Source organism: Cynocephalus volans, chromosome 8 (assembly GCF_027409185.1).
Source record: "Cynocephalus volans isolate mCynVol1 chromosome 8, mCynVol1.pri, whole genome shotgun sequence".
Taxonomy (NCBI): domain Eukaryota; kingdom Metazoa; phylum Chordata; class Mammalia; order Dermoptera; family Cynocephalidae; genus Cynocephalus; species Cynocephalus volans.
This window is the reverse complement of record NC_084467.1, coordinates 6,202,472-6,226,251: the sequence shown is the minus strand read 5'-3', so window position 1 is coordinate 6,226,251 and position 23,780 is coordinate 6,202,472. Positions and strand designations below refer to the sequence as shown.

The 23,780-nt window shown below is 40.3% G+C and overlaps 1 pseudogene; it reads right to left on the bottom strand.

Moving 5' to 3' along the window:
• The window catches only part of LOC134384053 (eukaryotic translation initiation factor 2 subunit 3-like), a 71,665-nt pseudogene extending 57,623 nt beyond the window's left edge, over positions 1-14,042 (bottom strand).
• Between the last annotated feature and the right edge of the window lie 9,738 nt (positions 14,043-23,780).

The window sequence follows — 23,780 nt, the reverse complement described above, 5'->3', positions numbered from 1 at the left end:
AAATAATGAGGTTAAACGACAGCTTTCAGATAAAAGCCATAAGGAAAGGAAGCCTTTCCCAAGGAAGTGACAAGATTCATAAACTGAATGACTCATAAACTGCTTTCAAACTGCAAAACTGATTATGAATCACTGAAGAAAAACTTAAAATCTCACAAAATTTGATTGTCTTTTAGGAATCAACAAACTCTACTCTGCTGTTCATTAACCTATTCTTATTCAATGTTCTGAAATAACCTTATGGTGATACTAAGATAGGTCAATTTGTTACAAATTTTTGTTTAATAGCTAGATTTGGCTCTAAATTTCTTTTGAACGGATAAGAATCTGGATGAAAAAAAGACTTTTGCTTAGATAAATGTATTCGAAACAGGCATTAGATAAAAATACAGAAATTTCTTTTAGTGAAAATCTGTGTACTTCCGAATCCTTGAAAGAAGATTCTGTGGCTGAATAACAACCTGATAAAGGATGATGTGGCCTTGATGAGCAGGACCTCCAATAGAGAGAGTTTGGAGATATTCAAAAGTAGAGACCTGCAAGGTAGTTCATTATATAAAAACCATTAACAATAGATAGAGTTCTCTAGAGATCAGAGTCTGTATTATGCTGTTTAAGAATGAGAAATTAAGGGCCAGCCCGTGGCTCACTTTGGAGAGTGTGGTGCTGATAACACCAAGGCCATGGGTTCGGATCCCTATATATGGATGGCCGGTTAGCTCACTTGGGAGAGCATGGTGCTGACTACACCAAGTCAAGGGTTAAGATCCCCTTACCGGTCATCTTTTAAAAAAAGAATGAGAAACTAATGGATGACCCAAGAATGTTCCCAAGAAATGGTGTAAAATGTCTACTCAAAGATTTTTAATCATTAACTTTGGAGCAACCTCAGACTTACGCCCAGGTACAGGAACAAGGAACAGAAGGATAGAAGTAGCAAAGAAGACACATCTGGAAAGCTTGGAGATAGTGAAGGCAGATGAAAATAGTACTGGAGTGTTAGTAACTGTTTTCATGTTTATATAAGGGGAGTTTATTATCAGTATGTGGAAAACCAAAATGTAAATAAACAATAAAAATTTATCTAGACCACATAAACATTATGGATTTGACAATTCGGCCTGAAATCTCCTATGATTTGCTCACTGGATTTACATGTCATAGCCTTATTGAACATTAAGGCCCCAAATGTGAATGACAGGAGAAAAGGTATTCTGAAACCAAACAGCCCTCAGCTCTGAAGGCTATTTGTCAAGAGTTTTAAGTTCCCTTGACTTCAGGGTATAGGTAGGCTTTTCTCCACAGGCCTAGAGATGGGTCAGTTTTAGGTGTTTTTTGCTCATGCGGCAGCTTTGGTAGAGTAGAAGAGCAGAGAATTTACAACCAGAAGACCTGGAGTTTCAATCCATCTTCTTCCACTTACTGGTATGAGGCTTAGGAAGTTATTCAGTGTCGCTGAGCCTCAGTTTCCTCATCTGTAAAATGGGAGCCATAAAACTACCTCACAGGGTTGTTGTGGTCACTGCATAAGGTAAGGTATGTGAAAGCAGGTTGGAACTCCATGAATTTTTAGCCAATGTGAATCTTAAAGCTACTGGAAATCATTATTTTATGTCTCTAGTATTTGATCATTAAGAGTATTTATTAAATCATAATTAGAGGAAAAGAATACTTCAGCGTTATTACCAAGGACATTAGTTTCAAAGATTATTTGTGAAGACTGCATCCCACAACAACAAATGATTATAAATACTCACCTGCAAATCCTTTCAATTAGCTTAGAAACCATTATTTGTAAATCCTGAAGAGCAGAAACTGTCTTTGCGCTTAAAACAATCTCCTAACCACAGTAAATACTCAACAAATACTTGCTGAGACAGTGTTTACAACAAAGAATTTTCAGGGATTTCAGTGTTTTCCTGCCTTTTCAGATTTGGCTTGTTCCCTCATGGAAAACGTTACTTGTGCTGACCACAGGATAAGTGCTCCGCCTCTTGTGACTTACAGCCTTTTCCTGTGAACTGCTGTTCTCAGAGCTAAAGGCAGCATGTTAAGTTCCTATTTTTTTTACTCCTCCCCTCTCGCCAAGCATTTAAATCAACTCAGATTAAGAAACCAAAATCGCCTATACACTTTGATCTCTGGGTAAAGTTTAATGTGTCAAATATATGTGCTACCTCTCTGCCCTCCCGCTCAGCCGCGCTGATGATGTGGACAAGCTCACCAGTCTGAGAGAGAAACACAGAACCAGTGAACATATGGGAATGGACATGTCTCCCTAGGAGTCCCTGATGGCTCTTCTGAGAGGTTGGTATCCAAAATTTTGGATTCCTTCCAAAAAAAAATGATCATTAAAGCTCTGCCAAGATTTGAAAAGTGAAGATGAAGTGACTTCATATTTGAATGCAAGAGACAGATCACTGGGTGGAGTTAATAAGGGCAGGGGTGAGTCAGAGTCCTGAGCTGCGAATATAATTACAGCTCATTCAGAAACGAGCACGTACATACATGACCTTTATTCTCTACCAAAGCTGCACAAACGTTCATTTCCATGCTGACATGGACAACCAGGGGAAACAAACCTAACCACCAGGAGCCAGACATCTGACCATGTCCATTGAGATTAGATGGCTCTAAGCAACACTACACCTCCACTTATCAACCACACACCTCAAGGGATCGATGTACCCAGATGACAGTAGGGACCAGCTGATCTGGTGGTCAGAGTTGATAATGATTCTCCAGACTGAGATCTCATCTGAGCTTTCCTGTTCCAGGTCTCCATTTTCCAGCCTCATGCCAACTCAACCCTTTTGAGAAATCTTTGCCTCTTCCTTTCCTTTGATAATCCCTGATATTTGGATGGCTTTTCACAGTGCATAGTCCCCAAGTCATGTTCATGTTCTTCTTTAAAATGTCCCACTCGCCTTACTCTCCTGTTATATTCCCATTGATCCTAGCTCTTCACCTCTAACTCGTACCACATCAATAGCCTCCTCGTTTCTGGTTTTGTTCATCCTTTTGTTTATCCAATACGCCACTGCAGGTTTATGTCCCTAAAATAAATGCCCTTTGCAGTCATCATGGCTCAGCTCAGAAATCTTTAGTACTCTTCCACCTCTTGCAAACCCCAATGCCTAACACTGAAACACAAAATCCGCCCAAATTCTACTTCTGAATTCTCTCCTGCAACACTCTTGCTCCAGCCTACCTGGTGGCCCCCTCTGTAACATACCCATGCCGGTTTCAAGGCTGGCTTGACCCATAATGTCCTCCTCTTATCTCTGCTGAGCCTAAGGAAGTCCCACCCGACCTCCAAGGTCCAGCACAGCTGTGGCCCCTCTGTGAAGCCTTAGCAACCATCACTTGGCCTTTTTATTCCCTCGACTTGAATACACTGCTGGCCCTGCTCACATGTGAGCTTCTTCACGAAGCATCTCTGATCCTCCCAGCTGGAAGAGATCCCCCCCACCCTCTGACCTCTGCAACACTTTCCTTACTGTTCATGACACATGTCACGAACTGCCTGATTTTACAGTTATTTCCCTGTTAGATTATAAGCTCACTGGCATAGGGACCATGCCTTACTCATCTTTTTATATCCTGCAGCACCCAACACAGTGTATTATCAAAAAACCATCTGTTTGTTGAATGAATAAACAAAGCAGTTTTCTTATATCGGAGCAACAGACATCTTGACCCCAACTGATAGATGACTCTCAGTACCCTCCCCTTAGTCAACGAAGTACGGTCAACCCTCACCAATCATCCTGTGCCTTTCAAAAAGACCCTCCATTGTTCACCTTGCTAGTCATCCAAAGTTGTGCCACGTTATATGAGACTTCTTGGTTTCATCTGACAAATTAATGTGTAATAAGGAAAATAAATATCACATATTTCAGTACGCCTACAATTACACGTGGCACATATGTTAGAGTTCAAGCTTGGTAGCCTTAGGAACACGCTCAAAAATATGAGGTTTTTGAGTCAGCTACAGTAACTGAGTATTAATAAGATAGTCTGACAAAGGCAAGACAAAAAAAGGAAAGGAAAAAAGGTGGAAAGGTGCACATGAACTAAGTACCAGATTCGGGGTACAGCAAGTGACTGGTTTTAACACACTTTCCTCCGCTCTCTGCTAAGGCATCCATCCTTTCACAAGGAGCATTACAAATCCCTGTTCACATCCATCAAAATGTTCTGAAATTAGATGTCATTCTCACCACTCATCTCTTTCCAACTTCACTACAGTCTTCTCTGATCGCCCACAGTTTTTCCTGTCTGTGAACCTTTTTTGGTGCTAAAATGCCATGTGTTTCTTATAACAGCAATACTAATGCTGTCACTACCGTAGTTCTATGTCATGCCTGTTTCAAAGACACTCAGAGTACTTTATGGACATCAGGTTATTACCATGTTATTAATTGACCAAATAATTCCATAATTTAATGAACAATTATTCTCTCCACTGAGCAAACTAAAGCTCAGGAAGATTATGTAACCAGCCCTAGGATGTTACAATGTCAAAATCAGCCTAAAACTTGAAATGAGGTCTTTTAAGTCTGCACTAGACTCAGAAAGCCACACCCCCTTATCTTTCCAATGGTGTGCTCTAAAGGATACAAGCAAGAAACCAGCAGCAGGGCATAAGAAAATGCTATTCTAAGAACAATATCCCACATCTAATCCCTAACTGCTGCTCTGTCACCTGAACAACTGCCATGCATTCTTATTTTTCCTGTCTAGGGAGAACTGACCTGTCTCTAAACATTGGGAATGGCCTCTCCCTTCTTAAAAAGAAGTTCTATGCTGCAGTCTCTGGCCCAAGACAGCCTCTCCACTGCTCTCTCCTTTGGGTGCTAAGACACAAATCAGATCACGTCACTTCTCAGCTCAAAACCCTCCAGTGGCTTCCCCTGTCACTCAGAATAAAAGCTACAAAATCATTACTGTGAGGTTTTCTGTGATGTGGCCCCTGCTCCCTCTCTATTCTTGATACCTCCTGATCTCCCCCTTGCTCACTACATTCCAGCTGCTCTTGTGTTCCTCAGGCACACGCTCCCTCAGGGCCTTTGCACACATTCTCTCTTCCCTTTGCCTAGAATTTTCTTCCTCGGATATTCATGACTTATGTACTACTGAGGTATTAACTCAAATATCATCTTCTCAGTGGCATCTTCCTTGACCACCCCATTTATTATTTCAATCTCCTCCCTGCCTCCACCCCAGCATGGTCAAGATCCTGTTTTTACCTAATTTTTTTCCCTAGCCTTTGATACTACCCAACATATTTTACTCATCTTACTTGTTGTCACGACCCAGTACAGCAGCCTAGTGAACACAGAGGAATAAAAATACCCATCTTTGGGTTGGGAAGAGGATACTATGTGCAATAGTGACTAATGCTATGATAAACTGTGCTCAATTGCTTTTTATACTACTGCTAAGAGCTATTACAAAGTCACTTGTGGTTTGAATTACTTTAAAATTCAGAATACTATTAATTTCCGGTGGATAATTCCAAGAAACATGGTACTTGGGGAAGAATTAAGATGTTTTCAGAACAGCACAAAAAGCTGCCTGATGTGGATCTAGAGTAAAAGACCATACTGCTGAAGTCATTTTCCTGTTTAGTAACCACAGCAGGCAATTTAGTGGATATTTTGAGATTTACTGTACTCTGATTCATTCAAAATGAGATTCCGCAAGATAATATGTTTCTGTAAAGTGTTTTGGAAGAAAATCATTTCCATTCCAGTTCATATTTTTTATTAAAAAAAAAAGTACTTATCATTTCCAAGTTTAGAAGTTACTGCATTATACCAGAAAGTTTCTTATGGCTTACTCAACAAGATTAAAAAGAGAGGGAGGAAGAGATTTAAAGTGGACACACCTATTCAGCTAAATTTAGCATTCGAGTGTCTTCCACAGTGTGCTGAGCATGTTAGTCACCCTTTGCCTTATCTTGTGCACGTGTAAGAGGCAAAGCAACCTGCCACTTTACACAGATGCTGGCTGGTGTGCCACTCTCTGTCCCACAGAGAGTGGGAATGGGGACGACAAGTAGACACGCAGTCCTCGGATGCCATTCCACACCGACTCCACTCTCACCTGCATTTCAGCAGCTGCCTCCAAGGGTTCAGGTGGCACCAAATGGACCGGAAACATTTCCTGACATCAAGATCCACTTGGTCACAGAGCTCTGGGCTCGTGTGAGGTTCTGTTTTGTTCTCATTCATTCCCTGCTCCTGCCTACTTTCTCCACAACCCCGAGCCCACACGACAGCTACAAGACCGTGGCCCAGTTGTACCATCACCATGGCCAGTCTTGAATATCGCTGCACCTCTCCCCTGATGACGACTGAGATTCTTCACAGAAAATTCCCTCTCTGATGTCATCTCATCCTATGTATCTGGAATTCACCAAACAACCACTAGCCAGGCTTCTGTCCTTCATGCCTGTATTCCCAAACACCTATTACAATAATGGGCATACAAGAAATACTCAAGAAATGGTCACTGAATGAGGGCTTTTGTTGCATAAATTGTTCAAGCTTAGTTATCTTAAAGGCCACTTTTCTGTCTATGCAAAGTCTAATAATGTAACACTGGCCTTTTTTTTTTTTTTTTTTTGTCTTTTTATGTGACCGGCCGCACCGCGCTCAGCGAGTGAGCGCACCGGCCATCCCTATATAGGATCCGAACCCGCAGCGGGAGCACTGCTCCAACTCCCAGCGCCACACTCTCCCGAGTGCGCCACGGGGTTGGCCCTTTTTTTTTTTTTTTTTTGAAAGAAAAGCACTATACATATATGCAAAAGGCAATATGTTTAAAGCTGAATTACTTAAAATAATTTAAAATACATGTAGCATGTTCATTGTAACACCAGAAGAATCTGAAGCATCAGGTAAAAAAAGACTAACTGCACATACATTGAAAACGTTCACTTTTCATCCCTGCATTACAAAAATTGATAATAATCAACTGTGGTATATTCTTACAACGCAATGCTGTACAGCAGTAAGAGGGATGAACTCTTGATACACAACACAACATGGATGTGTTTCAAAAATATGCTGAGTGAATGAGGCTTTACTCAAAAGAGTATATACTGTATGATTCCATTTATATGAAGTTCTAGACAGGCAAAACTAGCCTGCGATAGAAAAAAGTTAGAACACCGGTTGTCTTGGGAGCTGCAGCATGGATAGACTGGGCAAGGATGTGAGAGAACTTTATGAAGTTACAGTAATGTTGTGTCTTTTGTTAAGGGCTTTGTATTACACAAGTGTATACATTTGTCAAAACCCATCTGATGGTTTACTTAAGATTAATACACTTTACTGCATGTGAATTTTGCCTCAGAATAAACAAAAAGGAAAAAATAACCATACACAAATATTGAACTCTAGTTAATGATAGGCATGCTGAAGAGTTCAAGGGCAAAGTGTACTGATAGCTGCAACTTATTATGAAATGCATCGAAAAACAAGATGGATTCATATAAGAAAGAAAGAAAGGGATGCTTGAAATTTTTCACAGATCTGCTAATCTGTGCAAAAGAAATGTAGGAAGGAAAAACTGGAAACAAATGAAATCACTTATGATAAAAGTAGATGGCAGTGGGCAGAAAGATGGGGGAGCAAGAGGGCACAGGGATGAGGGGCAGCACTTCTCAGAATATACCTTCTGTGTAGCTCTGACTTTAGAATCGTGATCATGTTCCACACACCACTCCTCCTAGCCCCCCCCCCAAAAAGTAAATATATTTAAAATCAATCAAGATGTGGATGAAAGCCAAAAGGAAACACAAACCGTAACAAATGAACCTAACTGTATCGCAAGTGAATGAGGTGACCACACTGAAGAGAGTTCGGCTGTATTCCATAATGCTACAGACAAAAAGAATGGTATACAAATATTATAGGCTAATTAGTAAATTTGTGTCTCAGGAGGGTGAGAAATCCTGAAACTACTTTATGTGTATACTGGGATTGGACAAATAGATATATTGTTGATAATGAGAGCCATGTCCTTCACTGCCGGAGACAGAAGTTACTAATGAGGAAAGTAGAGGCTGGAATGAACCCTGTGGTGTGGAACAGGACTCAAAGGGATCGGTATCAACTCATGACTTATATACACACACACTCTGATGGATAAATATAGAAGTGTGTATTTTAGGCATTATTAAATTTAAATATATTTCCTAGCTCTATCTGCTCAGGTAGCCTAAAAAGCAATGACATCCGCGTAGCAACGAGCACGTCCAGCAACCAGATCTTGGTTTCTAAACGCCATTTTCCAAAAAAGAACCCAGGGCTCCTTAGAGAACATAGGAATGCAGAATGAGCCTGCAACATCTTGTGGTGCCAGAAGATAAGGAAGTGCTCAAAGAATGAAGGAGGATGTCAGAAGGACTCAGGAGCTGATGTGAAGGAGCTTCCAATGATGAAACAGAGACCATCTGAACAACAAAATAAATAATGATAATACCAGATTAGATCCCAAAGAATAAAATATAAATGGGCCCATCCAGATATAAATAATTGAGTAAAAAATAAATGGAGAAAAAGAGGCACCTCTTCCTTACAGTAGAATTTCAGCTAATAAATGTGGAAAGAATGAGAGACAAAAAATTGACACTAGAGACTCACAGGAATAAATACAGGCAAGACTTTCCAACGAATGCTAAAATTCATTGAAGAGAGTTTACAGAGAAGCAAAATATTTACATAGTCTCAAAGTATCTCCTCCAAAATGTTTATTATTTACAAAGGGAAAAACAGTGAATTTATGGTGAAGAAACCTGGCAGAGAACCCCTAAACCAAGTGATTAAAGACAGTATCAGTGGCAATGAGTGACGTTACCGTGCCCCTCCCCCAGCACGTGCTGCCTTCTCTGAGGAAGCTATAATCGCACTTCTGTGGCATTCTTATAAAATATGCAGAACCTCAATCACATCAAGAGAATACTTGGAGGGGTGTTCAACAAGTGAAATGGCCAGTACACTTCAAAAGAGTCAAGGTCATGGAAGACAAAGACCGAGAACTATCGTAGATTAGAGGAGCTCAGGAGACAGGACATTGAGATGCAGTGTGGGATTCTGGACTGGATTCGCACCAGAAAAAGGACATTAGTGGGGAAGACAATGAAATTCAAATGAGAGCTTTGCATTAGTTAAAAGTGTTGTCTTCATGTTAGTTTTCTTATTTTGTTCACTGTATTTTGTTTTTGTAAGACACTAAAATGAGGGGAAGCAGGATGAAAGGTATTTGGGAACTCTACCATTCTGCAAATTTTCTCTAAGTCTAAAATTATTTCAAAATAAAAAGCTAAAAAAAAAAAAAAACAGATTGATGGATGGATAGATGGACTATGTGATAAATAAACGTATTAAAATGCTAATTGTGTAATTTAAATGTAGGACAAATGAGTATTCACAGTACAGTTCTTTGCACTTTTCTGCATACTTAAAATTTTTGAAGTAAAATGTGGAAAACACCCAATTAATAAACTACATTTAATTTTGATTCTGGTGGTAACTAATTTATTCCTAATTGAACATAAAGAGCTACGTAATCAAGCAATTTGACATGAGTAAAGTGGAATAAAATTACTTTTGCTGATCCACATAACACGGAAGGAAAACCACACTCTGGAGTTAGGAATCAGAACGATAATCTAAACAACAAAGGATCAAGCTGACAATAGCCAAGAGAAGAGCACACAAAACTTTAAAAGTAAAAATGGAGTATTTAACAAAAGAGGATCAATCTACTTTTAGGTTCATGAATACTCATACTGATAGAATACACTTGATACTAGATGTCTCTTAGTAGTGGCCCGATTTAAGAAGCTCATACTACATCCCCCTGTCAAGGCCTGTCCCTGTGAGTACAGATGGACCTTATCAAGCCACTGATTAGAAAAGGGAGGAGGTGGTAGAGTCAGCTAAGCTAGGGCTGGTGTAAGTTGGTACAGTTGCCTTATTTAATATTATTTAATTGCTGAATAAACCGATCTAATGAATCAGCCCCACAGTAAAATGATGTAACAAGCAATAAATCTGTACTGGTAACCTTTGGTGTTCTGTATGAATGTACACACTGTAACCCACATATTTATCACTGAATGCGGGAAACCGTGGGGTTGTAATGAAATACACACATGTTCCTTGGAGACTGAGATTCAGAAGATGAGGAAGGGAAAAACATGATCTTGCTCTAAAGATTCACAGATCAGGAAACATCCTATGAGATAATTCAGAAAGCTTCTGGTTCCCAGTATAGAACAGGAAACGCCAAAGGTCCAATTCAGCCCTAGGAGGATATACATTTAGGGAAAATTCCAAAACCTAGTCCTCATGGGAACTCGGAAAGGAATCAGACCCAGAAGGTGGAGGCTTGATCGGCTGCTAAACTTATCTGGTTCTCCAAGTGAACTGAGTGCTTGAAAACTCTGTTCAAAAATCAGTTTTTCAGAAATCAGTTTTGAAGCTGGAGGAGAATTAAAAAATACTTTCACAGTGATGAATGTCCTTCTTTTAACTTGTGGAGTATAAAACTTGGATATCTCAGTCTAGATCTGATAGACGATGTGTGTCAAGAAGGAAATCTGGTCCATAATCACAACACTTTCAAATACTGCCTTAGTAATAGTTTCTCTAAGTCCTTTTCAGGCATGTGTCAGAATCTTGCGCATTATTCTCTATGTGAAAGGAATGCTTAGTGTTTCTAATTGAATCGTAGGAAGTTAATAATTCTGAATAACACTGATTTTTGAAAACAACAGCCAATATTCATTGAACACTTACAATGTGTCAGGCCCTGTGCTCCGCAACTAGATGTATTAACTCACTTAACAGTACTAATTCCTTCCCAGAGCGCTCCCTCACCCTCAACAGGACACAGAGCAGACCTGTTGTTTACTGGCAGTCCTACAGATAAGGCGATGACTACTGAGTACTTGAGACTCCTCCACAGCCTTTTTTTTTTTTTTTTTTTTTTGTACACACTGAAAGTTTGCCAAGGGTTGAACTGAAAATTATTCCAGCTGCATTTATCTCAAAATTGCTAAATAGGGCCACTGCTCAAGCCAGTGCTATACTATCCATTTATAGTTCAACATGGCACTTTCCTACCACAGTCCTCCTTCTGATCTTCAAAGAATACACATCTTACCGAGAAAAGTGATTGCGTGACGAAGCTGTACTTGTGCAGCCTAAACATCGCAAGTATAAAAATTCACTCAGGAATTCTACAAAAGAATCTGTTAAAAACAAAGTTTCAGAGCTCACTCCATCCAACAGATATCCCATAACTATATTTTAAAGCAGGAAGGAGAACATTAATACCTTCAAATAATTATTTAAAAGGTCAATTCACTCTAATTCTTTTTCTGAATTAGGACATTAAATAGCACACTTGGTTTGATAGATCTGACACACCATTTCTCACTGTGTCTTTCTTAAAGTTAAAAACAATTTGTGTCTATTTTTAAAGAGTGATAGGTTTTATTGGTATTCCCATGGCTGGACTAAAATGTTAGTAAGAAATGCAAGTTAAGATGCCATCTGAAATACAGACTTGTGTAGGTAACTAGTCTATAAGAAAGTTATCAGGTTTCCTAAGTAATAAAGCGAGCCTCTGAGCAGATGTGTTTTCTTTCTCTCCCCACCATAACCACTGATCCCAACAGTGGAGCAAACTACTTCACAAATTCAGGAAAAAGAAGATGACTTAATAGTGCTCAAGCTGTCTGCTTTGACATTTGGAAATTTAAAACTCCCTGACTCTGTCTCTGACTATAAAATTGAAATATGGACCTTGCAAGGTACCCTGAGGAGTGGGCAGTGTCTGTGCATACTCACAAATAATTTACATACAAAACATACACAAATATATTTCATCCGCTCCCATGTTCTAAATGGTGACTATGGCCCTTCTATGAACCATCTCCCAGCTTCTTCCTCTTCCTCTAAAACCTGGGGCTACCCTATTACTTAGGGGGCCACAGCCTCATTCCAAGAACATATGTGAGCCCCCTTTTGTGGATCAAGGCTCTAAACCTCAAATCCCCTCCTTTCTACCCATAAAGGTATCTGTATGTTCACTGGCTCTCTCTTCTCACCTTACAGGATCAGAGTTTCCACTTTCCTACTAATTTTTATTTCCTCAAGCTCTCTCTCCACTGCTTTTTCCCTTGGCCTACAAAATAAGCTCAAGTATTCAGCATCTGAGGAAAAAATTTTACCTTTTAACCGACCTCTCTAAATTATTGTGTGCTCTCTCTCCTTTGCTTTGGTGCTAATTTTAGCTGCTATGTCAGCCTTAAATCCATCTGCTTTTCTTCGTCTTTGTGGCGAGCGTCCAAGCCTGGCCTCTCACCTGGTCTCTTCTACTTTATTTCAAAATGAAAAACTGATTGTGTTCTACTGTCTACATATTACTAGTTTTCTAACTGTGCTTTGACTCAAATCCTTATGATTGAAAAGATGCAGCATGAACTCCTGTCACTACCCTTTGCTCTGTCCACATCCTCAAGGCTCTGCACTTACTTCCTCAGTGCCTGGAAGTCTCTCTGCCCCACTCCCAACTGTGTCACTCCTATTTGTGCTTCATGTCTGAGTGCAAATGTCACATCCTTGAGGATCCTTCTTCGTCCCCCAGATTACGTTATGTTTCAGCGCTGGGCACCATGTTTCTTCCCTTCGAAGCACTGACCCAGTTTACAATGATAAACTTACTTTGTGTCATTATTCGTTTAGTGCCTATCTCTCCTATGAGACCCTAAGATGCATGAGAGCAAAGCCTATGTCACCTTTGCTCACATTTATGTCTACAATGAACAACAGTGTCCAGCCCTTCTTAGGAACTCGGTAAACATTCACTCTTGTGCAATGTTAACCTCCCAGAAAGAAGCAGCTAGACTAGCTGTCCTTGCTCCCTGATTCTCTTTCTCTACTTATCACCGACAACTTGCTAAGGGTCAACCTAATGTGTTCTTTTAATCCTACCCGACCTCAAGATATCATTTAGCCCTGCCGCCTGCATTCTCTGTTGCCTTCCTCACATGTCCTCCCGACTTTTGGAGTAGATATTTGTCCTCCTTATCTCTTTGGCCTCTTCCCGTGGCTCCTCTTTGCTTACTCCTTAAATGTTAATCTGCTCCCCCAACTCCAAGTTCTGACTTTCTTGTTCTTCTCTTCCCATTCTATGTCACTGATTTCTTCATCTTGGAATATCTCTAAAAACCTGACCAAAGTTACGGACGCATTCCGTCGCAGCATGCCAAACGGAAATGCACAGAAAATATTGCCTTTAATGTCTGGTGGTTATGGAGCCCTGAACGCCAATCATCACAACCGGTGAAGGACCCCACTGACCTACATGTCACCCACTTCTAACTGCCACCTTTGTCTGCTAAATCTCTATTCTGACTTTTCTTGAGCTCAATTCTTCACTTCAAATATGTATTTGCTCTCTCTTCCTAGCTGTTTCACAAGTGCTGTCAACAAACATTTCTTTCCCCACCCCTGCTATCTTTTCCTGCTTTCTCAAGCTCAAGTTGTTGCCCCAAGCTAGATACCTGTTTTTAAAAAATTCAAATTATTCGTCTATGGCATCTCTCTAAAGTCATCCAGGCGCCTTCCCACAAAACAAAAACTTTATCTTCTCAATCTAATTTTCAAAGTTTTTCAAAATGCGTTCAACATCTTTCCTGAAAACAAACCGATTTCAGATCAGAATAAGAAATAAAACTTATACACGTCAAAGAAAGGAACAATGAAATCATATTAACAGCCCCCCACCCTTCAACACCACCAAGAATGGCCAAAAAGTGCTAAGGGACCAGTAAAAAAGAGAGTGTCCCCGACATTAAATAAGAAACGCTGTTCATCTGACAGGCACCCCAGCTGCAGCCCCTCTGTGCGCCCCACTACCCGAATTCTCCAGAACGGCAGCGCGGTTGCGGCCTGGCTGGGCTGCTCCCTGACCCCACACTTGGTCCAACCAACACCCCGCTCTGTGCTCCTCATCCCGCCAACCTGGCGTTCTTCCCCACTGTTCTGACTTTCCAAAGTCTTCCTCCAGGCCCAGAACCAGGGACTCACACACGGGTAGCGCGCTGCCCTCCCGCTGCCCCTCTCTCCCCGCTCGGTGCCAACAAACGCTCACCAGGCGCGGAGCACATGCGCCGTGTCCTGTGGGGGGGGCCCGAATGTACTAGAACAGGGAGGCCACAGAAGGAAGAAAACCACGTCGCTCCGACTTCGAGGTATTTACAGTCCAGCAGAACCATTTTTTAAAAACATACAAAAACTAATTAAAATGCCAGGCTGAAAAACACAGGCTGCTGAGTCTATTCCGTGTTGCTCTAACAGAACACCCGAGAAAGGATAATTTGTTGTTTAAAAAAAAAAAGAAAAAAAAAAAAAAGCATAAGTTTACTCCGCTCACTATTCCGGAGGCAAGAAAGTTCCCGAACTGGAGGTCCCACGGCGATGCTTCGACTCCTGGCGGACAGTGGCGGGGCAGTTGGCATGCGCACAGGGGAGGCCAACCCGCGCTCCTGGGAACGCCCAGCCTCGCGAGAACTCACCAGCCTCGCGATAGCTAAGCCCGTCTCGCGAGAGCATCAGAAGTGCATGTGCGAGGGCTCTGCCCGCGTGACCCCAGGACTTCCCATTAGACCGCAGCTCCCGATGCTGCTACGTGGAGGCATCAAGGCTCCGGCACGTGAACTTCTAGGGGGAAACGTTGGCATCGTTGCCCAGGCTGATACCGTATTACAGTACAAACTGATGCAAAACGTCATTTCTACTTCTCTAAAAGTGCATCTTACGTGTACTCTTGTGCCTTTGTGATTGTCGTGTTCATCTGCATCTGCAGCTGGTGTGGAGGCCTTCTGAGGGCGGGCGCTGTGTTCCACCCACCCTGGTGAAGCCTGAAGCCGAGGAGAGGGCACGGCAGAAAGCAGAAGAGGCCAGAGACCGCCCTGTCCACGGGACCAGTTTTTATAAAGGTAGCTCGCCCCATCCTGACCGTGAAATTGCCGCAGATCATAACTAAGCCTCACATTAACCGTAACTTTTCTTTTTCAAGGAATTCATCATTTACGCACCCAAGTATGTCTAGCGGAATTTTAAACAATGACAAGTTCAATTGCCTTGGTCTCCTAAAACCCTAAATTTGAAGTTGAGATTAAACATGTCCTCCAAGACCTTTTAGTAGCAATTGAGAAATGCAATTTAAGAAAAATGAGTTAAAGTATCTATGTCTAAACTCCTTCTCTACCATCTCATAAAGATGATAGTGCCATCGGGTCAAGAGCCAAACCAGCGAGGGAAAGTGAAGACGCTGCTGGTCTCGCAGCCGCCGTATCTGGCCAGCTGTTACAGTAGGTGGTTGGCGGTCCCCTGTGAGTCACACAGGAGTGAGGCGAGTTCTTGACCAGTACTGTAGGCGCTGAGATCCGGTATTTGCTTTTAGACCGTGGGAGCAAAGACTAACAAGGAAAATGCAGCAGAACAGCTGGGAAACAAATTCCCTTCTGGCCTGCACAAAAAGGGTTTCTGCCAAGTCATTTTCCATCCTGGAGACAGGGAAGGTCTAGGAAGGATACGTGCTTTTCTGTCCTTCAGATTCATTTCTTTTGCCCTCTACCTGGCTTCACTTATCACTTTCCACCCCCTGCTAAAAATGATGCTAAGCTTTGACTGTTTTGTAACATGAAGCTTGGCAAAAATATATTCAGTTGGACGAGCAACTAAAAAAAATGTTAGTGTGTTTCCTTTATCCTTTTGAATACTGCATCTTTGGCAATTTTGGGATTCAGGCTACAGAATAAATTAGTATTAGCTTGTGTGGTGGCATGGTTTTACCCTGTCCTACCCAACCAGTTTCTTAACTTTATAAAATCTTGTCATGTGTACGGCTGAAATAACAATTCTGACCTCACCAAACGCTACTGGACTGAGAGAGAATTCTATAAGCCTAAGAATATGCAAGTTACTACTCACCCCTCTCTTGATTTCAAGACAGCCATGAACCGGTTCATCAGGGAACTGTTGGTTCTTCTGGAAAACCACCTGGATTCCAGCTACAATCTTGTAGGATTAGAGTAAAGCAGCCTTCAGAAGAATGAAGGCATCTTAGGACCCACAGTTTATCATTCAACACTTAGTTAAAAGTAATTTTTTCACCTGGCAGTATTTTTGTTGTTGTTCTTGTTGGCTGAGTAATAAATCCATTTTCTAGACAAAAGTATCTGGCAATATATCTTACTTTACTAACATTAATTTTTGTAACATACAGTCTTTTAGTTTCGGTAACTCCTTGCGTGAGCTGGTTCTTCCTGTGAGATGATAGTTAACAATGCGTGTCAGGGTGTTCCTATGTAAAGAATACTCTTCTAGTAGAGAATATTCAAAACATAATCAAGTTGAGAAAAAGTATACAAACTACTTATGCATATACATCAGTAATGAACATACTCCTTTGATTTTTTTCCAGTCAGATCTGATCCACTAGTAGCTTTCAGCATCGTCCCTAGCCCTTTACCTTTCTTGCCTGTAGGTATGCTAAAATGAAGACCTGGAAATTGAGCAAAGCAGAGTCGTTTAAAGTTGCAGAGGGAAAATGCAAAATTAATAACGTCTCACTTATCCAAGAATTGCTTATCTGGATATCTCAGCTAATTGGAACTCTGCTGAGAAAAAGGGAAAGAGAAAACAAAATATTTCAACAGTCAAAATAGAAGTGACAAAGCTAATGCACTAAAAATCACATGCCTCTTATATGTGGAGAGGCAGACACAGGAAAAATAAGTGATAATTACCTGAAGAGAAAAGAAAGTTGTAGTAAAAAGTAGTACATGAATTCAAAAAGCATGCTAATGTAGAGCAAGCCAGTGCAGAGACAAAAAGGTCTAATGCTGTCAAGAAACCCTGATAACCTGTGGCTATAAAAGGCTAGAAAAGCCACTAGCACATAGTAGGCTGTCAATATGCCTTCACTGATGAATGATGGACAGGAACCGCTGTTTTATATGATGACCCAAGATCTCAGTCAATAGGTAGATTGCATTCAATATGATTTTACTTAGGTATAATGATAGAAGGAGAGTAACGTTTTACTGTATTTTTTTTAAAAGCTTCCTATAAATTTTCACATACAATGATGCAAACATCAGACATGGATTATTGAATTGGTTCTAGAACAAAATCTGAGCTGTCACCTACTCTAAGAAAAATAGAATTCTGCCATGCTCTAGCAGAAAATGGCCAAATGTAGAATTCTGTATGATAGGGCCATTTAATTTCATCCCTTTGGGCAATGTATGGTATTTCTTTTCCTACATAGGGATCTTCAAAAAATCCTTAGAAAGATTTGTATTACTTTTTTTTTTTTTAATGGCAGCTGGCTGGTGGGGATCTGAACCCTTGACCTTGATGTTGTAACATCACACTCTAACCAACTGAGCTAACTAGCCAGCCCTCATATTGTCTGTATATAATACTGTTTTTCCGTGAACTTGTTATTTAAAGTACCTAGATTAAAGAAAATCGCTCTCATACATAACATACTATGTATTTTACTTAACTTATTATTGGTCTCCCCCTACTAGAGTGTAAAATCCACGAGGGCAAGAATTTGTGACTATGTTGTTCACTGCTATGTCCCCAGCCCCCAGAACAGTGCCTGGAAGAGTAGGAGGTCAATAACTAAATGAACAAAGAGAATAATAGGAGAGTAAATGTTGTGTCTTTGGCTAGGTGGCAATATCATTTCTAAATCAACACTTAACAGGCTCTCGTATGTGAGGCACACTGTGCTCGGCAGGTGCTGGGGTGTAGAGGAGCTTACGGTCTGCTTTACAGAAGGAGACGTTAAAATATAGCAAGCATCAGGAAAGAGGGTGTTCAAGAAGCATATCACAAGGATGCCTCGTCTAGTCTAGGCGGTCAGGAAGGCCCACCGTGAAGAAGTGGCATTTCAGCTGAGACCCAGTTACAGCACAGTTGGCCAGGCAAAGAGAGGAGAGAATATTCCAGGCAGAGCAAAGAGCAAAGTCAAGGTCTGGGATTGAGAGAACGGTATCCCAGCTCCTTAGAGGAACTGAAAGAAGTTTAGAAAGACTGGACACTAGCATGGGAGGTGGAGAGAAGGGGAGAGAAAACGAGTGAGCAGAAGATATGGAGAAACAATGCCAGGCAGGCAGAGGAGGATGAGGACCCTGAGCTTTATTCCTGGCTAGTGAGAAGTCACTGAAGGGCTTCAGGTTGGGGAGCGGCATCATCAGATTTGCAGTTTTTTAACATTTGCTCTATATTGTGAAAAGTGAATTGGAGGTAGTCAAGAGTGGGTGCAGGGAGATAAGTCAGGAGGACAGAGCTGGTAGCTTGGATTAGGGTAGTGATAGTAAGAGGCATGTATTAGGAATACAGCATGGACTTATATAAAATCATTATTCTTATTCAGATACTCTATTTTCCTCAAACTTTCATGACATGACTTAAGTCATCCAACAACCTAAACAAAAAGAGGATAGAGTTGTATGTGGGTTAAGATAAAAATGATGCTATGATTAAAATTTTATAAATTATCTTAGAAACATGGCAAAGTATTTTAATATTTATTTTGCAGGAATAATAGAGACAACATATTTTAGAGCATTTGCCACATGAAATGTGCAACTAACAAATAACAAAAATGGCTTCTTTGTTGAAGAACATAAATCCCATGGAGGTGTTTTCCCCAAGGTAACACAGATAAGAAGTGATGGTGCAAGGACTGAAACCTAGTCTTTTGGACATCAAACTTGAATTCAATCCAGTGACTTTATGATATAACATTGTGTCCAGCAGAATCCTCTGATATATGGCCTTGTCCGATTTAATGCCTCATTTGGGATTTTACTTATCAAAAAATACTTTCACTTGTTTATTAAGTGTCTGCTGTGTGCACAATGCCAGGCTCTGTAGACACAATGATGGATAAGACCAGGTCCTGTCCTCACGGGGCTTACTGTCTTATAAACAGGCAATGGTAACACTATCCACGAAATCCTAAAGGATAAAAGAATACAGAATGTTTGAGGCACATCTAAAGAGCAGGGACCTAGACTCAGGGGAGTGAGAGGGTCAGAGAAAACCTCCTTGAAGATTGTCATCTAAATTACAGAAATAAGACTCTTCCCAATAACTGCCAAAACCTCGCTCAAGAATAATTCCAATTTGGATACTCTTTCCTGCCTGTCTCCTATATTTTCTTTCCAAAATGATAGTCACATAGTACTTTTTATAAAGAGCTTTAGAGTTTAAAAGTGATTTTGCATACAGCATTTCATTCGATCCTCACAGCAATCCCATGGAAATAAACCAGACAGGTATTATAATTCCCATTTTACAAGCGAAGGAAATAGGGGCTCAGAGAGGTTAAATTAAATTGTGCAATTGCACACAATTAGTAAGGAGAGACCTGAGCTTAGAACCCAAGTTTTTAGACTTCTTGTCTATTGCTCTTTCCATTAAATCACCAATTTCTTGTTTAATTTACATTCCGTGTTTACCAGTCTCACTACTCTTTCTCTTCCGCCTGATCAGTACCTTCTCTTACGTATTTTCTTCCCTTCATACAGTGGTTAGAGACTGGAGAACCTGAGAAGCCATAACCTAGCTGTTGGGAACATGTGCGAATATAGAATTCAAGAACATTTATGGAATAATACACAAATGAATGACAGGTAAGTGAGTGCTTAGTAGGTAAATTCCTAAAGGAGCTGTAGGGTCCAAGGAAAAATTTCCTCTTCACTCTGAAGTTTCATTAATAAAAATCACTGATAAGTGTAGATCAATGTGAAGAAAAGGTGTAACAAACTTTTTTATTTAATGTGCTGGGAGAGGCAAAGCAGGGGGGAATCACAAGAGAGTGATGTCCCAATTTTCCAGTGGGACACAGAGTTTATATACCCGTCTCCACAGGGAAAGGGGAGATGAGGGTGTAGGAGTAAATGATTCTTGGGGACACAATGGCCTGGAGGGTATAGAATGGCCTGGGACATCTGTTTGGCCCACAAAGCAGACAGTGACTGGTAAATGATTTTCTTCAAAATACTGAATGGGACTGAAATAGAAGACAATGGTCTGTGACAAAAGTTAGTCTAGGCGTGTTGACAGACTCCAGTCTTCCTTCCTGTGATATGAGTTAAGTTAATGAAAACTGGAAAAGGACTAGAGGTGACTGTCATCTTCGGAGGGTCCAGACTTCAGGCAGATAAGGGACCAGCTTCCTCCTGTTCTTTGGAGGGTGACAGAGGATTGAGGGACAGGAGGGAGAGATCAGAGAGACCTTGAGGCTGCTGCTTTATTCCAGCATGTGAAAGCACCATATTTGGGGTAACAGCTTTCTGCACCCCAATAGAACCAATTTAATTCAAAATCAGCCTACACTGGGCACACTACAGACTAATTAAGAACTTTCCCACTTGAATTTTGTTTACAGTTTTGAAGGAAAGGGAGGGATAAAGAATGACAGGAATGAACAGTGCAATTTACTCCTTTCCATCTGCCCTGGAATGAGATGAATTTCTAAATACTAGGAGTGCATGTTGTTTTTACTTAACCACTCAGTCACAGGTTAAATGAAGCAACTAAAAAAAAATTGCTGCAGGAAGAAATCCACACACAAGTGCTGGTCATCGGAGAGGTATAAATAAATGAATCCCAAAATATGAAAAATAGGAAGACAAAATCATGCAAAAGTGGAATGGCAACTTCAGTGTCACTTTTACTTAAGAATTAATCACACAGTAAATGTGGAAGAAATAAATGACTCTGTGTATTAAAAAAAAAGACGAATACCCAAAGATTTGTAGAATCTATCGCCATGTTTCCAAATTTATTCCCAGTATGCATGGGTTCCCTGTGATGCTGGGCCTTCCTAGGGTCAGTTGTCATGACTGTAATTATACAAAATCTTTGGGAGTCAGAGATGCTAACTGGGAATTGGGTAGTCTGTTCAGGGTGAGCCCCTCACTTTCTGATGCTAGACAGGTCTGTCTAGAATTCATTTTCTACCAGTCGTGTCTGAGAGTGCAGCCAGATCTAAAGCACATTTTCTCTTGAACAAAGGAGCAGCCATTCCCAAAGCCCAGTCCAACCTGAAATACCAGATTTCCTAAGGAGAAGTCTGCCCAGAGTCCCTCCCAGCTCTCTCAGTACCATGTTTAACCCCTTCCTTCCCTCAGGTCTTCAGGAGTCTGCCTTCAAACACCATGAAGGTTATTTGAATTTTTAAAATATATGTATATCTGGTGAAAATTCTCATGTCTAAACTACTTTTGGGGGTATGGCCGGTTACCTCAGTTGGTTAGAGCATGATGCTGATAACACCAAGGTCTAGGGTTTGATCCCTACACTGGACAGCCACCAAAAAATTTTTTTTTAATTTTTAAAAATAAGCTACTTTTTGGAGATGTGTACATAACATTCCTTTATACATACAGAATCATTCCAAAGAATATCGAATAAGAAAATTGTATGAGGTAACAATAGTACTACCACTAATTACAAAGTTATTTATTAATCTTCCCAATTTATTTATCTTTTTGAATAAAAAGAGGAATTAAATTAATAATTCTGGTCATTTTTCAAAGTCTATCACCATGAAATTTTGAGTTGGTTCACAAATAATGTGTATGAGACATCTTTTAAATTACCTCAAGTCTCTGTTTTGCTAATTAAACTCTGCACATTCCCATTCAGTAAATGAAAATATTAAGGTCCATACTGAGTTTCTTTTTATTCCAATTGTTGATATCCCTGTTGTCCTTTTTGAAAAGTCAGTCTTTGGATTCTGCAGTTTAAGGTTCCTGTTAATTATACTTGATACATGCAATTAAATATGAAAAGTTTTGGCTACTAAAAATCCTGCAATCAGAAAAGTAGTGGAATCTGAAGCATAAATCTTTTGTTAAAAACTAATAAATTAAAGAAATGCAAATGAGAGAAAGACATACTTTTTTCATTTCTGTTTTCTTTCTTTTTTTAGCCTATGAAGTTGGGAAAATTTTAAAGAAAAACACTGACACTCATTGATAGCAAAACGTGGAGGAAATGAAGACTCAATCACCACTGACAGGAGCACAAATCAATATAACTTATTTGCAAGGTAAGCTAGCAGTTAGTACCCAAAGATTTAATCATTTCCTTTGATCTGATAATTCTCCCTTGATCAATTTATTCTAAGGAAATAATTAAAGATGCTCAAAAACTTTTGGGTAAAACGTTCATTTCAGCATCATTTATAATGGTCAAAATTAGAATCAAGCACGCATGGGAGAAATGAGAAAATAAGCTGCAGTTCCCTGATAAATGTGGTCAAGGAACCCGACCCCAGAAGTCTTCATTTCTCACTCCGAGTTCTGCTGTGCACTTTAATGTGACTTCACGTGAGGCATACAGTCTGTGCACTGAATTACTCAGCAACAGAGTAAATTAGTTTAATGAGTTGTAAGTAATCTACCAATCAGCCAGGACTCTGACTAAAATTACTAAAATCCAAGCACTGTATTAAACTTTTATGCCCGAGTATAAAATTTATTTTAAGTTTTTTATTTTCCTGAGTTGAGCTCTACCAACAAATGGCAATTTGTTACCACTGATTTTTATATCATCCAGTTATTTATTTTACAGATGAATATAGCAATAACATAAATAAAATATTTTAAAAAGTATTTTCTCAAATAAAGTCTATGCAGTTGACATGATGGTTTCTTCCTGGAAAGAGTGAAGTGCTCGATAAATACCGGCTTGTCACAGCTAATGCTTAATAAGCTTCACACGTACAGATTCACGAAATTTCCCTGCAGCCCTATTAGGTGGGCACTATTATTATGCCATTTTATAGTTGAGCAAATAAATGGAAGCACAGACAGCTTAAGTTATTTGCCCAGGTAACCCAGCTAGGAAATGGCAAGGCCAGAATTGGAATCCAGGCAGTCAGCATTCAGAGCCTAAGGTCTCAACCACTGTGCAACACTGATATTAAAATACAATAATTAGATACAAATATAATAATTAAAACTTGTGTAACCTAGATTAATATTTTAAATGCACTGGGCTTCTGGTTAAATAGAAGCAGAGGAGGGAGAGAAGAGCTTATCAAGGAGGCGATGATACCAAAACGTTCATTGGGCCACAGGGGAGAGGAGGCAGGTTGGTGAAGAACATTGTAGGCCAAGAGCACAGTTTGACCAAAAGGGCAGGCCTAGGAGTCTTGTCCCTGAGGCTAGAGTGCCAGCAGTGAAGAAGGAAGGGCGGGCAAGGACTAAAGGGCAAGGGCTCTGTGTTTGATCTGATCTTTATTTTGTGGCTGTGTTTTTTGTCTTCTTTTTTGTGTGTATGAGAAATGAAGATGGAAGAATTTTAAGTGGCAGCGTGACATGATCAGGTATTGTTTTCAAAAGAGCCATCACTCTGGCAGCAGCATGAAAAGTGGACTAGAGAATGGAAAATGTTGGGATCAAGAGGACCAGTGAAAAAGAGACGTACAGTAGCTGTAGGGCTGCTGGATTAGAGAGGAAGGGACACATAAGAAGTCTTATAGCAGTTAGAATTCAAGGCTTTGATCACTGGTTAGATGTGAAGGATTAAAGCAACAGAGAGGATTGACTGAAGAAAAACTACTTGAATACATATGTGGATGTATTTTAGAGGCACAGTGCTAAGTAAACCATTTTTCAGCAGACCACTTAAGTTCAGAAGAGGGGAGTT